The sequence below is a fragment of the Cyrtonyx montezumae genome, unplaced genomic scaffold (assembly GCF_038088225.1).
Source record: "Cyrtonyx montezumae isolate F1298 unplaced genomic scaffold, pur_monq_1.0 scaffold_8, whole genome shotgun sequence".
Taxonomy (NCBI): domain Eukaryota; kingdom Metazoa; phylum Chordata; class Aves; order Galliformes; family Odontophoridae; genus Cyrtonyx; species Cyrtonyx montezumae.
In genome coordinates, this window is record NW_027072089.1 from 81566424 (window position 1) to 81582860 (window position 16437).

The window sequence follows — 16437 nt, forward strand, 5'->3', positions numbered from 1 at the left end:
TCAGGTCTGATTTCACGCCCCGAGGGAGAGGGGAGAAGATTTCCTCGTCCTTACACGTAGTTAAAATGTGACTTTCTTTTTTTTCTTTCTTTTTCGCGCACCGCCAAAGTGTATCCGTGGGTGGGGACAACCGTCGGACCCATCCCTCCGCTTCTTTAGCCCCGGCCCCGCGGTGCGGTGTCTTCCTCGGCCGCCCCGCAGCAGAGCCGGTGAGCGGAGCTCCCCGGGATGGAGCAGGAGCCGGGCGGGCAGCGGGGCCGCAGGGAGCCTCTTCAAAAGGCACGAGTGGCTCTTCTTTTTTCTTTTTCTTCTTTTGTTTTCTTTTCCTTTTTTTTTTCTTCTCTTCCCCCCTCCCCCTCCTTTTTTACTATTTTTTTCCCTCCTTTTCCGCTTATTTTTATTTTATTTTTGCTGCTTCCCATGGGGATCCCTCTCGGATGCGCACCGCCCTCCCCTTCTTTGCCTCCCCCATCCCATCCCGCCCCGTTCTGTTCCCAGCAGAAAGCGCTCAGCTCCGTTCCGAGACTCCATCTCAGGGGCCGCATCCTTTCACCGAAATGCGATGCGCGGTGCTGTGCTCTGGAGCTGTCCCTGCTCGAGCAGAGAGCGGAGCAGAAGGAAAGAGGAGAAACTAGCCGGGCATTAAAAAATAATATCAATAAAGGCATAAAGAGGGAAAAACAAGAGAAGGAAAAAATAAAGTAAAATTGAATAAAAAGAAAACAACCACCAAAACAACAACAACAAAAATCCCACCAAACCCGGGAGCCTCTGTGTGCATCCGGTGGTGCGAAGGAAAGGGGAGAAAGGATGGAGAGAAGAACCCTGCCGTCTCCACCTGCGGCCGTTCCCGGCTGTCAGCTCCGCCGGAGCTTCTTCCGAGAGCGGCTGTTACACTATGTGCAGTGCCGGCAGTGTGGGACCCACGCGTGGGGCAGCGGCTGAACAGGGAGAGAGGAGAGAGTCGAAGAGGAGGAGGATGAAGATGCGCTGTCGGGGGTTAGTGGGTGGGAAATCTGAGTACATCTCTTTAGCTTCGGTGTCAAATGAAGGGCGTTTGAGGTGTGAGTGAAATTAAACTTTTTGGAAGTGAGATGAAAACTCTTTGGGAGAAAAGAACTATTGTTTTGTGTTGGTTTGTTTGCTCCGCACGTGGGTCCCGTCTGCCTCTTAATTCTTATTTGCCGAACCGACCACCCCAAAACAACCAAGCAAGCGAAACCGGGATGCGAAGCGGAGTGAAAATGGAGCGCAGGGTTGAAGCCGGGCTCACGCTGAGAACCGCCGCAGTCGCGCTGCTGAGGACGGCCGAGTGCACCGCATCGAGGCGGGGACACACTCCGGCCCCGCATCACCGTCCCAGCCCGGGCTACCTAGAGAACGAACTTCTGAAGAGAGCGTCCCGATGAGCAATAAATCTATTCTAAAGCCACCGAGAGTTTTTGATGCCAGTAGAAATCCGGCTGTAATTTCTTGGAACCGGGTAACTTGTTGAGGTTTCGCTGTTATGCATTTTATTTGCTAACCACGAAGAAACGCCACAGCTCTCTAAGAGAGGTGCTGCACTTGAAGTTCGGGCATAGAAACTGCAGTGTAGATCGTTACAACTGCTCACACGTCCTCTGAAATGGCTTTTGCACCTGAACTGCAGGCAGCTGGTTGGCCATCGAGCTCATGGCTGCAGTAGTACTGACGGTGCCACTGAAAAATAACTCCCCCCTTCCCCAAAAAAGGAAAAAAAGTTTTAACTTTTAAAATTCAGCTCTGATTTTTCATCAAGGGTTTGAAAAAAATCAGAAGGCGGTACAACAACCTCTATGGGGTGTTGTGCTTGGACTGAGATTTCAAAGCCCACACTAAGATATGCTATAAAACCTCAGACAGCCCTTCTCCCCCAGGGATATTTATCTTACACGTTTAATTGCTCAGTAAAACGAATTCTGAATGTGCTTGTATGGGGAGGATTTGGATTGGTGAATTCAGCACATCCGCTGCTCTGCAGCAGCTCAGTGGGACTCTACACCAACATCCCTGGGACTTGGGATTTTTTGTGTGGTCCTGTGAGGAAGCAGCAGTCACACTCAATGGTCCTTGTGGGTCTCTTCCAGCTCAGGATAGTCTGTGATTCTGTAACTGTAGGGAAGCAGAGGCTGTGCCTGGCTGCGGCTGCTCATCCTTCTGCTGAGCAGTGACACACGGGCAGGAGCAGCTCTCCCCATACTGCTATGCCCTGGCTACACATGAACGTTCAAGAAGGAAAACAAAAGGGAGTTGTTTAAGGATAGGCCAAATCCCTGCTCTGTGTGAAGCAGAAGGGGGTTCCTTCGTCTTACTCTGGTACCGCATTGACGTGGCCATTTTTCTAACGACTTCCCTCACAACAACAATCTGCAACAAACCCTAAGAGACGCAGTGCTATTAGTTTATCTGCCTTGCAGATAAGTGAAGGGGAAGATGAATAACTTCCCCAAGACATGGTAGCTGGTTTGGTGTAGATCTAGGAAAGGAAACCATACAGCCATTCCAAACTGACCAGGATTTGTTCCTCCCATTGCCAGAAAAGTGATATCCCATGAGCAGCAGCAGGTGGCCAGCACCCCTGCAAGAGATCCCTTCCATTCATTGCCTGACAGTGCTTCTACATACCCAGCCCTGGGCACCAGCACACGAAGCTCCCAGCTTCCCCCTCCCATGACACATTGGTGCTGCGTGCCCCCCAAGGTGGCACGGTGCGTTGGAAGTGGAATTTCATTCTTTAGCGCATTGAATAAATCACCCTAACAATTCCAAGACGTATTTATGAAACAAAGCCTGGCATTCAGTGTGGCAGACTTTAAATAAAATCTACTTTGATATATCTAAGCTAACATGAGAACTGCTGTCTGCAAGGCATATATCTTAATGCGTCAAATAATTACAAAAGGGCCTATTACTGGAAAATGGCTGTTGGAGGCTCTGATGTCCATAACAATATTAATCTGCAGAAAACACTCTCAGTGACTTTTTCAACAAGGACCTTCCAAGGCTGGAGCTTTTAATCCAGACCAGCTTGCGTGCAGCTGCAGTGCATTCAGCCTTTACCATCAGGTCTCGCCATTGTCCCAGCACATGCCTACACCCCACGACACTCCATGGCATTAAAGCACTGCTGCGTGGCTGGAGCGACTTGTCACTAAGATGTATCACTTGGCAGAGAGCAAAACAAAACAGAGAACAGAGTGCGGTCTATATCATGGCTCTGGTTTGCTCGGCTCCGTTATGCTTTTTGGTGTCTTACACCAGCTCACTGCCGAGCCCCCACGCCGAGCTCTCCTTTCCTGAGGCTCTGGCGCCCCGGTGTGTTAGGGTTTTGGAGGATTCAGTAGCAGAACTCAGCGCTGGGAACACTACACTTGGCCGCGGGAGATCTTTATTGAGGACAGGCTGGACATGATGGGCAACAGTCTGACAGCACACCCTACCCCCCTCCTTCAGAACCAGCACTGTCCTCTTGCAACTTCACCCAGAGCTTTGGTGACAAAGAGACTCGTGTTTTAAAGCACTACTTAGAATGATAGCTTTGTTTGAGTTGGAAGGGACCTTTAAAGAGCATCCAGTCCAACTCCTCTGCAATGAACAGGGACACCTACAGCTATATCAGGTTGCTCAGAACCTTGTCCAGTCTACCCTGAATGTCTCCGGGGGCAGGGCATCTACCACCTCTCTGGGCACCTTGTTCCAGTGCTTTACCACCCTTATGGTAAAAAAAATCTTCCTTATGGTAAAAAAACCTTCTTCATTATATCCTGTCTAAATCTCCCCTTGTTTAGTTTGGAACCATTTTCCCTTAGCCTGTCACAGCAGACTCCACTAAAGAGTCTGTCCCCTTCTTTTCTATAGCCCTGCTTTAGATACAGAAAGGCTGCTCTCAGGTCTCCCCAGAGCCTTTTCTTCTCCACGCTGAACAGCCCCAGCTCTCTCAGCCTGTCAATGTAGGAAGGTTTTCCATCCCTTGCATCACTTTTTTAGTCCTCCTCTGGATGTGATCCAACAGGTCCACGCCTCTCCTGTACTGAGGACTCCACATCAGGACACAGTACTCCAGGTGAGGTCTCACCAGCAAAGAAAAGAGGGGCAGGATTGCCTTCCTCAACCTCCTGGCCACACTTCTTTTGACGCAGCCCATGATATGGCTGGCTTTCTTGGTTCATGAGGGTTATCATAATCTTTTCTGCCATCCTTGTATCTCCCAGTATACATTAAGTACAGATTTGAGACTGAATAAAGGAAGTAGGAATAAAGCATTACTATGATCTTACACTCTTGCGGGGTCAGATTCACATAGTGGATGGACATTTCTTCACCTGTAGAAGATGCCTATCTGGATCTCTCCATCAATGATTGCAACATAAACCCCAGTGTTTTTCAAGGGTAAAGGCAGAGGTGGATGAAAATCAGCTAAAAAATAAAGAAAATTCTGACTGTCAGTATTTTCTGTAATGTCCCATATAATTATCGGTGGTGGGGTACTAGCACAGCTGCCCAGAGAAGCTGTGGGTGCCCCATCACTGGAGGCGTTCAAGGCCAGACTGGGTGAGACCCTGGGCAGCCTGAGCCGGTGGGTGGCTGCCCTGCCCACAGCAGGGGGGTTGAAACTGTGTGGGTTTTAATGTCCATTCCAACCCAAACCATCCTGCGATTATTTATCCCTTATCTTAAAGATAATTTGGACACAAAAGAATGAAGAGAATGGCCTCAGGACACAGGTGGGCCAGCTGGACACAGAGGAGGGAGACTTGAGTTCTGCTGAGATTTACTCTACTGGAGCTCCCGGTATCAGTGGGCTCTGCAGAACAGAGTCCTCTAAGCCTTTGCTTTCCTGCTGTCCAGCTGCTGGCACTTGCTTCTAACCATGCAGGGGATGTGAGTGTCTGAGGGGCACAGTGTTTGTCTGCAACTATTCAGAAAACACATACACTTTGCAAAGTGACACTGGAAAAACACAGCATGCAAACACAGGCAGGTTATTGCTTGCCCTACAGTCAGCATCGCCTGCTTTGCACTTAACCTCGCTAACCTGGAACAGCCCTCCCTGACACCTGCCTTGCCCTTCCCTGCCATTAGGCAGATGGCCCAGCTGTAGGACACGTAGCCCTGCCCTGCCTATGTGTATGGGTGGGTGTTGGTGCTGCCTTTGTTTCCCACCTGGGGTGTTTAGCACTCCTTTCACCAGCTCTTCTATGGCAGCCTCCCTTGTCACGGCACATCTGGTTCCTAAGACCAAGGGGGAGCCATCCCAAAAGGTACTTCTCACCCACCCCTGGCTTCTTCTGCTTTCATAGTATGAATGATATCAAGTTGCCTCCCCCTGTGAGGCACATTACTAAAGTCAAACAGATTACAAATAACCCTGGAGTGGAAAGGGAGGGTGTCACCTAGCTCAGGGGCCTTGCCTAACTCCATGCTCCCAGGGTAGGGACCTAGGCACTTGCCCAGCTACCCACTTCACCACTGGCTATGGATATGGGCAGGTCTTAACCCTTCCTCTTGCAGTGTGCTGTGGGTTATATTTCAAAATAGCTGCTGCTTGCTTAATCCCCTGCCAGACCCGTGGAGGAGCCTGAACTTGGCTAACAGTCCTGTGCTCGTGTGGAGCCTCCCTAGGAGAATGTTTCACCATGAGCTTGGGAACCTCACTCTCAGCTGGTCCTGGTGGGACAACTGATGTGACAAAGTCCCAATCTCACCACAGTAAGGGTCTTCTGCTTGCCTCCATTTGGTGCTCTCCCTTGTCAGTGGGAAAACAGCTTTAGTGTTATTATTATTTCATTTCAGAAGGCAAGAGTTGATTGCAAAAGCTGGTGGTTTATCCTGTGGGCGAGTGTTGACCAAACTCAACGCTGAGATTTTAAGCCCCAACTTCCTATGTTAGCAGGCGATGCATTGGCTTGACCCAGTTTATAGGTAGTTGATTGAGCACAAGAACTTAGAACAGGAATGAAAAATCATCCCATAAATGGGATCAGCCCATGGGATCACAAAATCAGCCCCACAGTGAATGGCCTCCTCTGCTGAGTTACAGCACAACAAAGCCCACTTTGAGGACTGAAATGGAGACACACGGCTGGGTAAGAGCAGCATTATTAGGATTATTATCGAGGGCTGGATCAGGCCCAATATACATGCAATTATTCAGCACCTTTAAGCTACAATTAGGTGTGACAGAAGCAGCCTAAGTGGCTGATAGCAGAGTGTTTGGTCCTTCTAGCCACACAGCTCCCTACATGCAGGCAGGGCTAAGGGCACGGACAGATGGCCAAGGTGCAGCTCGCTGTGCTGGTTGGAGGGATTTCTATCTCAATCCACTCACTCCAAAGAGGTCCTATCAGAAGAGGTTTCGTTCCCAAGTTCCACTTGCTCCGGGGTGAAGCTCAGCACCTCAGGCTGTGGTTTTACACCAGAGTTCAGTGGCAATAGCAGCCTTAGGGGATTCACACCCCATTCTCCAGTCCCATGCTTTGTTTTTTCTTTTTTTTTTTTTTTTTACTTCTTTTTGTGAAGACCTCCTGGATGGATTTGCTTTGGGAAGAAATGAGGGGGAAAAAAGAATGCAGCCCCTTGCCTTAAGCAGATACATCCCCAAATGTGTTTCCAGTCTGGCCCACCCATTCCCATCAGGAGCTCCTCCTGCATTTAAAGTGAAATATAAACATGCATATTTCTGCCATTCGGCCCTCTAAACCCGGGGGTCCCGAGAAATCATCGCGCGTGTGAATGGGCACACTCGGCCTTCGCGCGTTTCCCGTCGGCTTTAAAATCGCATCGGTGTTGCAAGCTTAAAACACTGCGATGGGGAGCGCTCCCCGCGGGCTGGGCATCGCCCCTCCGGGCTCACGTTTCATCCCGCGGCTGCGAACAGTGCCGATGCTCGAGCCAACATTGCCATCCAGCGGCACCGCCGACAAATGACACCGGAGAAGCTCGGCAGCGCCCGGCAGGTGTCCTGCGTCTGTTCAGTCGCTACGGGCTGTGGTAACGCAGGATGCACTGCATCACTCAGCCCAAACTAGCGCAGCTGCATCCAGTACACTACTTGCCAACAGCTCGCAGCTGTACAGTAGATAATATATATTGTACTGGAAATAGCGTAGCCAGCAGGAGCAGGGAGGTGATCGTCGTGCTGTACTCAGCTCTGGTTAGGTTGCACCTCAGATGCTGTGTTCTGTGTTGGGCCCCTCACTACAAGAAAGACATTGAAGCCCTGGAGCATGTCCAGTCCTCTTGCCTTTCACTGACACTGGTGGGAAGACTGGAGCACAAGGCTTATGAAAAGCGACTGAGGGAACCGGGATTGCTCAGTCTGGAGAAGAGGAGGCTCAGGGGAGAGCTCATTGCTCTCTGAAGGCAGGTGGTGGTGACATGTGGGGCTGGTGTCTTCTCCAAGGTAACTGCTGATAAGACAAGAGGTAATGGCCACAAGCTGCACCAGGGGTGGTTCAGGTTGGACATTAGGAATTTTTTTTTCTCAGAAAGAGTGGTGAGGCACTGGAATGGGCTGCCCATGGTGGAGACATGTCCCTGGAGACATTAAAAAAAAGGGTAGATGTGGCACTGAAGGACACAGTTAGTGGGCATGGTCAGGATGAACTGGCAATTGGACTAGATGGCCTTAGTGGTCTTTCCAAATGTCATGATTTTATGATCCTAACAGAAAAATGTAGGCCTTCTTTTCTAGAAAACAGAATATGTTGATTTGGTCTCGGCTTTGGGACATATCCATCATCTGCTAGATCTTTGCGCCTTGGCCATGCTGCCACTTCTTGTCTGCTTCTCAAATTCAGCAGGGTTCCTCTCCCAGCCCAAAGGAGCCAGTGACAGTCATTCTGCATGGTTGTAACTTGGGAGAGAAATCAGCTCAGTTTCAAGTGTTTGCATAAGAAGAGTCAAAAGGACTGATTTCTTCCTGCCAAAGCTGAGAGGACAGCAGTGAAGTTACTCTGCTTCCTCTGAAAGGCATCTGTATGGGAACAGCAGGCCTGGTTGGAGGATCAGACCAAAACCCTACCCACCTTTGCGTAGGAAGGAGGACATCAACAGAGATGATGCACCTTTAGACCCAGTCTAACAGCGCGTAAAACACCACACATTTAATGCTTACACACAGTGGCATCGCTAGAGCTCAGTCCCCAAGCAGGCTGGATATTAAATTGATCAAAGTGGTAATGAAATTGGGAATTACTCCATCTCAGCTGACACAAGGCAGGTGACCTTATTAAAAAATATGCCAGTGTATTTAATGGGGTAGGGCAGTTTCTTGGGGAATTAATGATTAATGTGGCTATAACTTTGGAGATCTCATAGCTAATGCCCCTGGAAAAGAATTCTCTCTTCCACTATAACATGGCCTGGCTGAAATTCTTGGGATGGGACAGTCTGAATGCGGGTGCACAGATTCAGCTGTCCCATGCAGGTGCTGGAAGCTGTGGCCTATGGAAAAGCAAGAGAGAAGGATGAGCAAACCCAGCACATTTCCTCTCACTCTTCCAGCCTTCAACCACTTGCAGTACAGGGTCTTCCTGTGATGAATGTGCTTGCTGTATATTCAGGAGCAGTCCTATCTCTTATCAATATGCCCAACTACTTCTTCAGTGCACCTACGAGTAGAGGCAGCTTGGTGAAATTTGTAGAATCATTAAGGTTGGGAAGACCACTGAGCTTATCTAGAACAACCACCAACACATCCCTCATCATGCCCACTAACCATGTCCATCAGTGCTACATCTATCCTTTCCTTAAATACCTCCAGGGACAGTGACTCCACCACCTCAGCGGTGGAGGTTCCAGTGCCTCACTACTCTTTCAGAGAAGAAATTTTTCCCAATATCCAACCTGAACCTTATCATCCAAAATCCAGGAAGAAAACTAACTCCAGTGTAGTATTAGAAAGCAACATTCCTTTGTTTCTCACAATACATATTGGGCAACTTGATAAATAAACATGCTCTCTGAGTTCAGGTTCTACATTTAAACAGTTAAGAACTACATATGCAGTACATTTGCATACATATTCATTCTTTTCTGTTGATATATGCTAATGTCCCTCTGGGCCTGCATGGTAACATCTAGGGTGGTCATACACCCACTTACTTTATCCCCATTTTTATCCAGCATCAGCTTCATCACAGAGACATGGCTGACATTTAACTGTTTTTCTCCCATTTTGCAAACTCCCAGGTGCAAGACTCTAGACTTGCTCTTGTTAAACCTCTTCTGGTTTCTCTGTGCCCAGCTCTCCAGCCTGTCCATGTCTCACTGAATGGCAGCAAAGCCTTCTGGCATGTCAGCCATTCCTCCCAGCTTTGTATCATCAGCAAACTTGCTGAGGGTGGACTCTATCCCCTCATCAAGGTCACTGATGAAGATGTTGAGTAGGCACCAAGATGTTCACCCAGTACCAACCCCAGAGGAACACTCATTGGTTCCTTTTGCTAAACTAATAAATTGGTCCTTAAACTAATATACTGATCCCTACTGCCAAACAAACCAGCCTGTATCAGCCTCACCTGGCACAACTTGAGACCATTACCTCTTATTCTATTAGGAGAAAAACATCTCTGCTACTTGCTGTAGGCTTGGGAAAAAAAAAAGGCCTTTCTGCACATTCTTTGCGAATAAAAAGGAGAATAGCAAAAGCTATTCCAAACATAGCATAAGGGTTCAGGCAGAGGAGCATTAGGAATGTGGACAACAGGCAGGAAACTGTACGCAAGAGAAATTATGTCAAAGTAGAACAGGAGAAAGGCAGTAGGAGAGTTGTGAGACAGTGAAGTAGAGTTACATGTTAAATGGGATCCAGGTATGCTACCAAAAAAAGATCCAAGAAATTGCCATTAAATAACTCATCACAAGACTAAAAACCCATGTTGGGGTTCCAGCTGCCAGGTGTGTATGGCAAGTGGCAAACCCAACAAGAAAACCCTGTTCTGGGAAGGATACTTTAGCTGTAAGGGACCAGACAAGAGGAGTCTGGCTGCAGAGGCTGAGAATCATAAAACTGTAGAATGGTTTGGGTTGGAAGGGATCTTTAAGAAGCTAAGGAATGTGATGTTGTGCAAAACCGGAGGTTTCTGCTAGTCCTCTAACTTTCTGATAACCTGCAGTGACCCAATACAGGGAGACCAGATTGTCTCAGCTTCAGTAATACCATCAGGAACTACTTTGGACCTCACGGGGCCTAGCAATTGCAGTCACTAACCCTCCCATAAGAGGGCCATAAAATGATTGCGTAAGTGGCAGAATAAGGGACAAAATGAGCACTAGCCTCCACCCAAAGCAAGGGCAAACAGAAAGGTACTTGGGAATGTGAAGCATTGGGAGTCAGTGGCTTTGGCTCAGTGCTGTTTTGGGTAAAAGACAGCAGATCTAGCAGAGAATTGGGAAAGTGGCATAGGAATGGATGTGAAATCTTGATAAAGAGCCTGAAGTGGGACTGGTTCTGAAGAGGGTGACACTGGTTAGTTGGTGTGGATGGCAAAGACAATGGAAGTGGGAAAAAGAAGATTGTCTTCAGGTCAGATGCTATTTGAAACACAAGTCTGGGGCTTACGCAGTGTGAGATCACCAGCAAACCACCAGCACAGACTGCTTTTCCCAGATTCTTGGTTATACAAAGAGGAGACCTTGGCATACAGTAAAGCCTCTGAAGGGGAAAAGAGGCAATGGAAACTTATAAACCCAGGACAAGTGTTAAGAAAGAGGTGCTTAGGTGCAACAAAAGCAGCTGTTTTCACTTCTGGTAAGACAACAGCAGTTGTGTGACACAGGCCAACTTCCTCCACAGTTTGACAGCCAGTCTTTGTCGCTGGGCATGGAAACATTTGACACTTGTGGGTGGTTCATCATGACTCACCAAGAAGTCGAAAGGTTCTAGCAGCCATAGGTGTCTCCTGCCCAGAAATGGAGTGGGTTCAGAAGCCCAAGAAACGTTCCCAAAAATTCCACCCCTCAAAGCTTACCCTTCAGCTACAGAAAACTTGAGGCTTCTGAAACAGACACACATAAGTAAGGGCTTGTGCAGGAACTGGCAGAGTAAGAAGATAGAACAGGCATCAAACTGTTTTGTGTGAAAAGATATAAGAGGTGGAACACATGTCAAAAAATAAACCGCCACAGATTTATTATATAAATATCATACAAGCGCTTTCTCCTTCCTGAGTGCTCCTGGACTATTCAGAGCTTACCAAAGCTGCAATGTAATGGTAATTAGAAGAGGTGACAAGCATATTTCTAAATGATGACAGAGTTCTTTTTTCGTAGAGTTACTGGGCATGGTAGGATCTCCAGGACAGCTACAGCCAACCTAAATGATACAGTAACAGGGACAGTCAGAGGAAATAGAGCAGGAAAGGAGCTAGAAAATCACAAGGTCTAGGCCAGTATGACCTGTAAGGCAGCTGAAAAAGCTATGCCCAACCTGCTCCTCAAAACCATCAAAAGAATATTCCAGCCTCTTCAGACCATCTAATCTACAGTCACCTGTTTAGCACTACAAAGCTTCCCCAGTGTCTGACCTTAAAGTCTACTGATGCGATCTATACTGATTAGCTCTCCTATCCACAGAGAATGGGGAGAATAACAGAATCATTTGAGTTGGAAGGGACCTTGAAGGGTCACCTAGTCCAACTCTGCTGCAACAAACAGGGACACCTACAGCTACATCAAGTTGCTCAGAGCCCCAGTAAACCTGACCTTTAACATCTTCAGGGACAGGGCATCCAGCAGCTCTCTGGGCAACCTGTTCCAGTGCCTCACCACCCTTATGTTAAAATAACTTCTTCCTTATATCCTGTCTAAATCTCCCCTCTTTTAATCTGAAACCATTTTCCATTGTCCTGTCACAACACACTCCACTGAAGAGTCTGTCCCCTTCTTTTCTATAGCCCTTCTTTAGATACTCCGTTTCATAATTGCATCAGGCTTTGCTTCTGACTTTTTTTTCTTTCTTTTTTATTATGTATGTATGTGTATATATATATATATAAACTTTCTAGATTTTCTTATTTTTTTTCCCACTAGATAACTATATATTATTTCAGTCATTCATCACAGGTGTTTTGCAGATCCTCGTGGACTTTCTGCTCGTTTCACACCCAGCAACAAGTTGCAGAGCCAGAGCTATGAGCCACGCAGGCAGCAGGTTGAGTGGCAGTGCTTTGCAGAGCAGCTCGCTCACAGCCTGCAGGTGGAGTCGTGCTCTTCCCGTGACTGTTGAGGCGCCTGAACTGAGGTCAGACTCAGTTCGCACAGACAACTGAGGCTTGACAGTGTGCATGGGAGAATTAATTTTCCCCCAGTAACCCAGGCCTGTGACTGACTTTGGATCATATCCGTAAGTGCTCAGTAGAAGACAAAATCAGAAAGCCCCAGTGGCCAGGCTTGATCTCACAGAGGTTCATCTTTGTAAAGTTAGCAAACAACCAAACATTTGCAAAATACATTGTAAGCCACCTTTGGGCACTCCTCCAGCGCAAATAATATCTGCATGAGTACATCTGTGCTCTGCAGTACACTGTGAAGTACATTAATCTGCATTAAGGAACAGCCTTATCTCCATGCCTTGTCTCTACCAGTATTACCTACAGAATGCAGTTGTATTTAACAAAAGAACACCAATTTCTCCATCACAGCTAGCCTGTCCCCCATTGGAACATGTTTAATTACGACTTGGTTTTTCTGCACAGGAAGATAGATGAGCAAGGAGGAGGACGCAGTGCTGCTGCTCCTGAGCAGCCGGTGAGGGGTAGTTTTTCACACAGGTAAAAACAGGTCCCTGATGGAACTTAATTGGAAAAGGGAGCAGAAAAGCACTCTGCTTTGGAGCAATTGTGTGTTTTGAGAACTGTGCTTTGCTGGAAACCAGAGAGCTTTGCACGCTTCTGCTTTCTTTATATTGAAAAGCCTGCTGCAAACTCAGGCCAAAAACAAAGTTCCCAAAACGTCAGAGGCTCTCTCTGTGTTTAAGCCTGGGAGCACAGCAAGATGATATCAGATGCGACAGCATGCTGTCTGGCCTTTGCTGTTTGTGTAGACAGATGTGTTCATGGGCTGTGTGTGATTAGATTGATAGTTTTAGTGAACCATGTGATCTGAGCTAGCATTTCCCTTGATGTGTCACTTCATCTCTCCTCCCACTCTCTGCAAGCGCTGCAGCGATGTGACTGTCCGGTGTCAGCCCTGTGCCTGCCTGGGAGCTCCTTTTCAGGTAGGTCTGCGTTTTCTTCTCTTTGAACAGCCATATTATTGCTGGCTGGCATGGGTGGGAATGCCTGGGACTGCTCTGAACTGCAGAGAAGGGAGAGCAGAAGAGGACAGATGGAAAGAAACTCCAACTACTCTGCTGCACTCCTCGTGTCCTGTGTCACACTGTAGATACACACCTTCTAGCTCAGGCTCAGTGTCTGTCCTAACAATAGAATAGGAAATGCCAAGGAGCCCCAAACAGATGTAAAATACGTAATGTTGTCACTAATAACCAGGGCCAAATAGGAGTTTGCAACCACGATGTGCAAAGCCCATGTACCTTGCTTTTTAATTTGCTGGCAGATTAGCTGAAACCAATTACCAATATTGATTAAGCCAGAAGCAGTTTACTAAGTGCTAACTATATTCCTAGGATAAAAACTCTTGTTGACTGGAAAGGTTTGTTCCCATTTATCTCTAGGGAAGTCATTGCAATAGCTAATCTTACTGTTGAGTGTGTTTCCTCTGTGTGAACTGTACTAAAATCTTCTCTAACTCTGCAATGAGAATGGCCATAATAAAGGTCCAGGGAATGATAAAAAGAAGCTGCACTGCAGATCTCATCCAGCAACAGATTTAGTTCTACCAGCACAGACTCCTCCTACACAGCCTCAGTGGAAAAGCATGGTAAAGTTGATCTCTTCTGCCCAGTAACTCTGTTTTAGCATTCAAAATATGTCAAGGTCAAATACAACCCACGCCAAGAGAAACCATAGATATCATGAGGTCTCTGGCTGCCGTGTTGCTCTCTCTCTGGTATTTGCGTTAATGCCAACAGATTTACGTTTATGAGGTTTGGCTGCTCCTTGCATATGAACTTTGCATGAACACATCAGTAGTTTTTCCACTGTGGTTGCTCGTGTGGGTTGTATGCTCTACTTTGTTTCCTTCTTCCCTGTGTTAATGAACATGTGTCTGATTTCTGCCTATAACCCAAGATGTAACTATTATTTCAGAGGAATCTTCATAAGGTAGAACCAGCTAAAAGTAAAAATGAAACAAACAAAGCAAAAACAAGACAAAACAAATACTTTTGATAGCCTGGATTTCTACAATATTTATTTGCATGTATGTTTTCAGATTTTTAAATAATCATCATGCTGAAGCATCAAGGTGCCATGATTAAGTAGCATCAGGCATGGTACCAAGGCTGGTTAGTACCAAATGATCATGGTTAGTCTTCTTTGCTGAAAGGCAAGAAAAAGATTAGTTCACTCCTATGACAAGCAGGTCTATCTCTTCTTTTTTTCCGTGTAGCTTATTTGTTTGCTGCAGACCATAATAGTAGTGTGAAATTCAACATCTAGGAGTGAACATGTCTATATTCTTAGACACATACACACACGCATATATATGTAAGTTTACACGTATACATATATATACATAGTTCTTCCTCTTTTAGAAGCACGTGGGCTGAGTTGGCAGAATCCAAATACTTTGCAGGATCACAACATTTGATATTTTGGAAAAGTTGCCTGAGCTCTCTGCCCTAAACTGAGACATCCCCAAGGAAATCCTTACTCCCACAGGATGATTGACAACTTCTCCCAGTTTGTAATACTAAGGTATCTGTGTGTGTTCATTCCTATAACAAATTATTAGAAAGTAGCAGTATTTTGAAGCATTCTGGGCAGGTCTGTGCACCCCAGGTCAGCATTCACTAGTTACTGAGGTGAGACGTGATTTTTCTTCATGGTGATATTTGCTGTACATTTCCTTGTTAGAGCTGGACAATGATGTTAGCTCAGTGCTTACCTCTTTGAATCCTCTCTTAACAAGATGTACTGTTGGGCTGTGATGGCATTTTCCAGTTGACTTCGTGGCAGTGCCTGGCAGTTCTCCATTATTGCCTTGGACTTTACACACCTCCATTCCAGCCCCTTGGCTCCATCACAGCAGTCCTCCTTCTTCCAACAAAAGATGTTGGTGTTGGTGAAGATGACTGCACCGGAAGAAGCCCATCATGACCATGGCTGCTCCTACTCATACTTGTTGACTCCCCAGTGAGATGTTGCTCTTGAAGAATCTGCTGCCTGCCATCCCTGGGCAAGCTTCACTTCAAGTTCTGTCCAATGTCCTGCCTTAGTGAACCTTTTGAGGGACATTCTGGGCACAAGTCCTCACAAGTATCTTCTGTGCTCCTCTCATTACAGCTTATGCGGTACCTGATGGGGCTGAAGCCACTGCAGTTTTCAGTAGCTTTGAACTGAGTGTTTGGGGTCAGGATGGGAGGAAAGAGCCCCAAAGGGCACCAAGAAGAATCTACCAGTGCTTGAGATAGCCTGTCTGCGTGAGTTGGATGGTATTTCCACCTTTGCATTGTAGCACATTGTATTGACCAATCAAAGCATTTATTGGTGCAATCTCAGACAATGTGACATTGTTGCAGTGTTATTTGATGTTGCTTCAAAATGACATGATGTTGGAAAAAGCTTAAATCCCCCTAGATGTTCTGTTATATGTCAGGAGATCAACATTAACAGACTCACAGTTGGAAAAGAGAGTTATCAATCACTTCACCTCAGGCTGAGCCATATCACAGTCTCTCAGTGCACGAGCACAGCATTGTACCTGATGCATGCATGGCTCTTAGAAACAAGAATATCTTCCTAGGAATCCTATGGTTAGCTTAAATAGTTTCAATAGTAGGTTCTCCCAGCCTGATTCCTTGTGATGTGTGTAAGCCAGGAGCTCAAAACAAATCATCCATGACACAGAAAAAAAATGTGCAGGTTTCAAATTTACAAATGAAGAAGAATATTGTTTTAGTATTGTCCTGATAAAATTCTACACAGAGGCAAAAAGCTTCTACTTTATGCAAACAAGTGTTGGTAGGCGTACATGGTAGCATGGTGTGCTGCACAAACCTTTCATAATTTTCAAGCAGCAGTGATTGATGAATCTTGGATAGAAAAAAGTTCATGTAAATAAAAAAAAATCAGTTATGCAAGAAGTACGTGTGAGTTTTTTTCTGTCATATTGCACACATAGGTGTTTCATGGGCATCTAATTCTTTAAAGGAGGGAGGAGAGGGGGAAATTAAGAGCAAAGCCACAAATTGTATTCAGAGATAACAAAGAATGTGGAAGTGAATGCCAAGTCAGTAATTATGTAATATATCTGTTTAATTTTTAGGGTGCTGTGGAGGAATGTCTATCA

The 16437-nt window shown here is 46.5% G+C and overlaps 1 protein-coding gene across 1 annotated transcript in view; it reads left to right on the plus strand.

Moving 5' to 3' along the window:
- The first annotated feature begins 191 nt into the window (after positions 1 to 191).
- The window catches only part of LOC136058685 (transmembrane protein 14C-like), a 31070-nt gene continuing 14824 nt past the window's right edge, over positions 192 to 16437 (plus strand). The window contains exon 1 of the mRNA XM_065752343.1: positions 192 to 195. The gene's annotated coding sequence lies outside the window, so the exon portion shown is untranslated. The remainder of the gene's footprint in view (positions 196 to 16437) is intronic.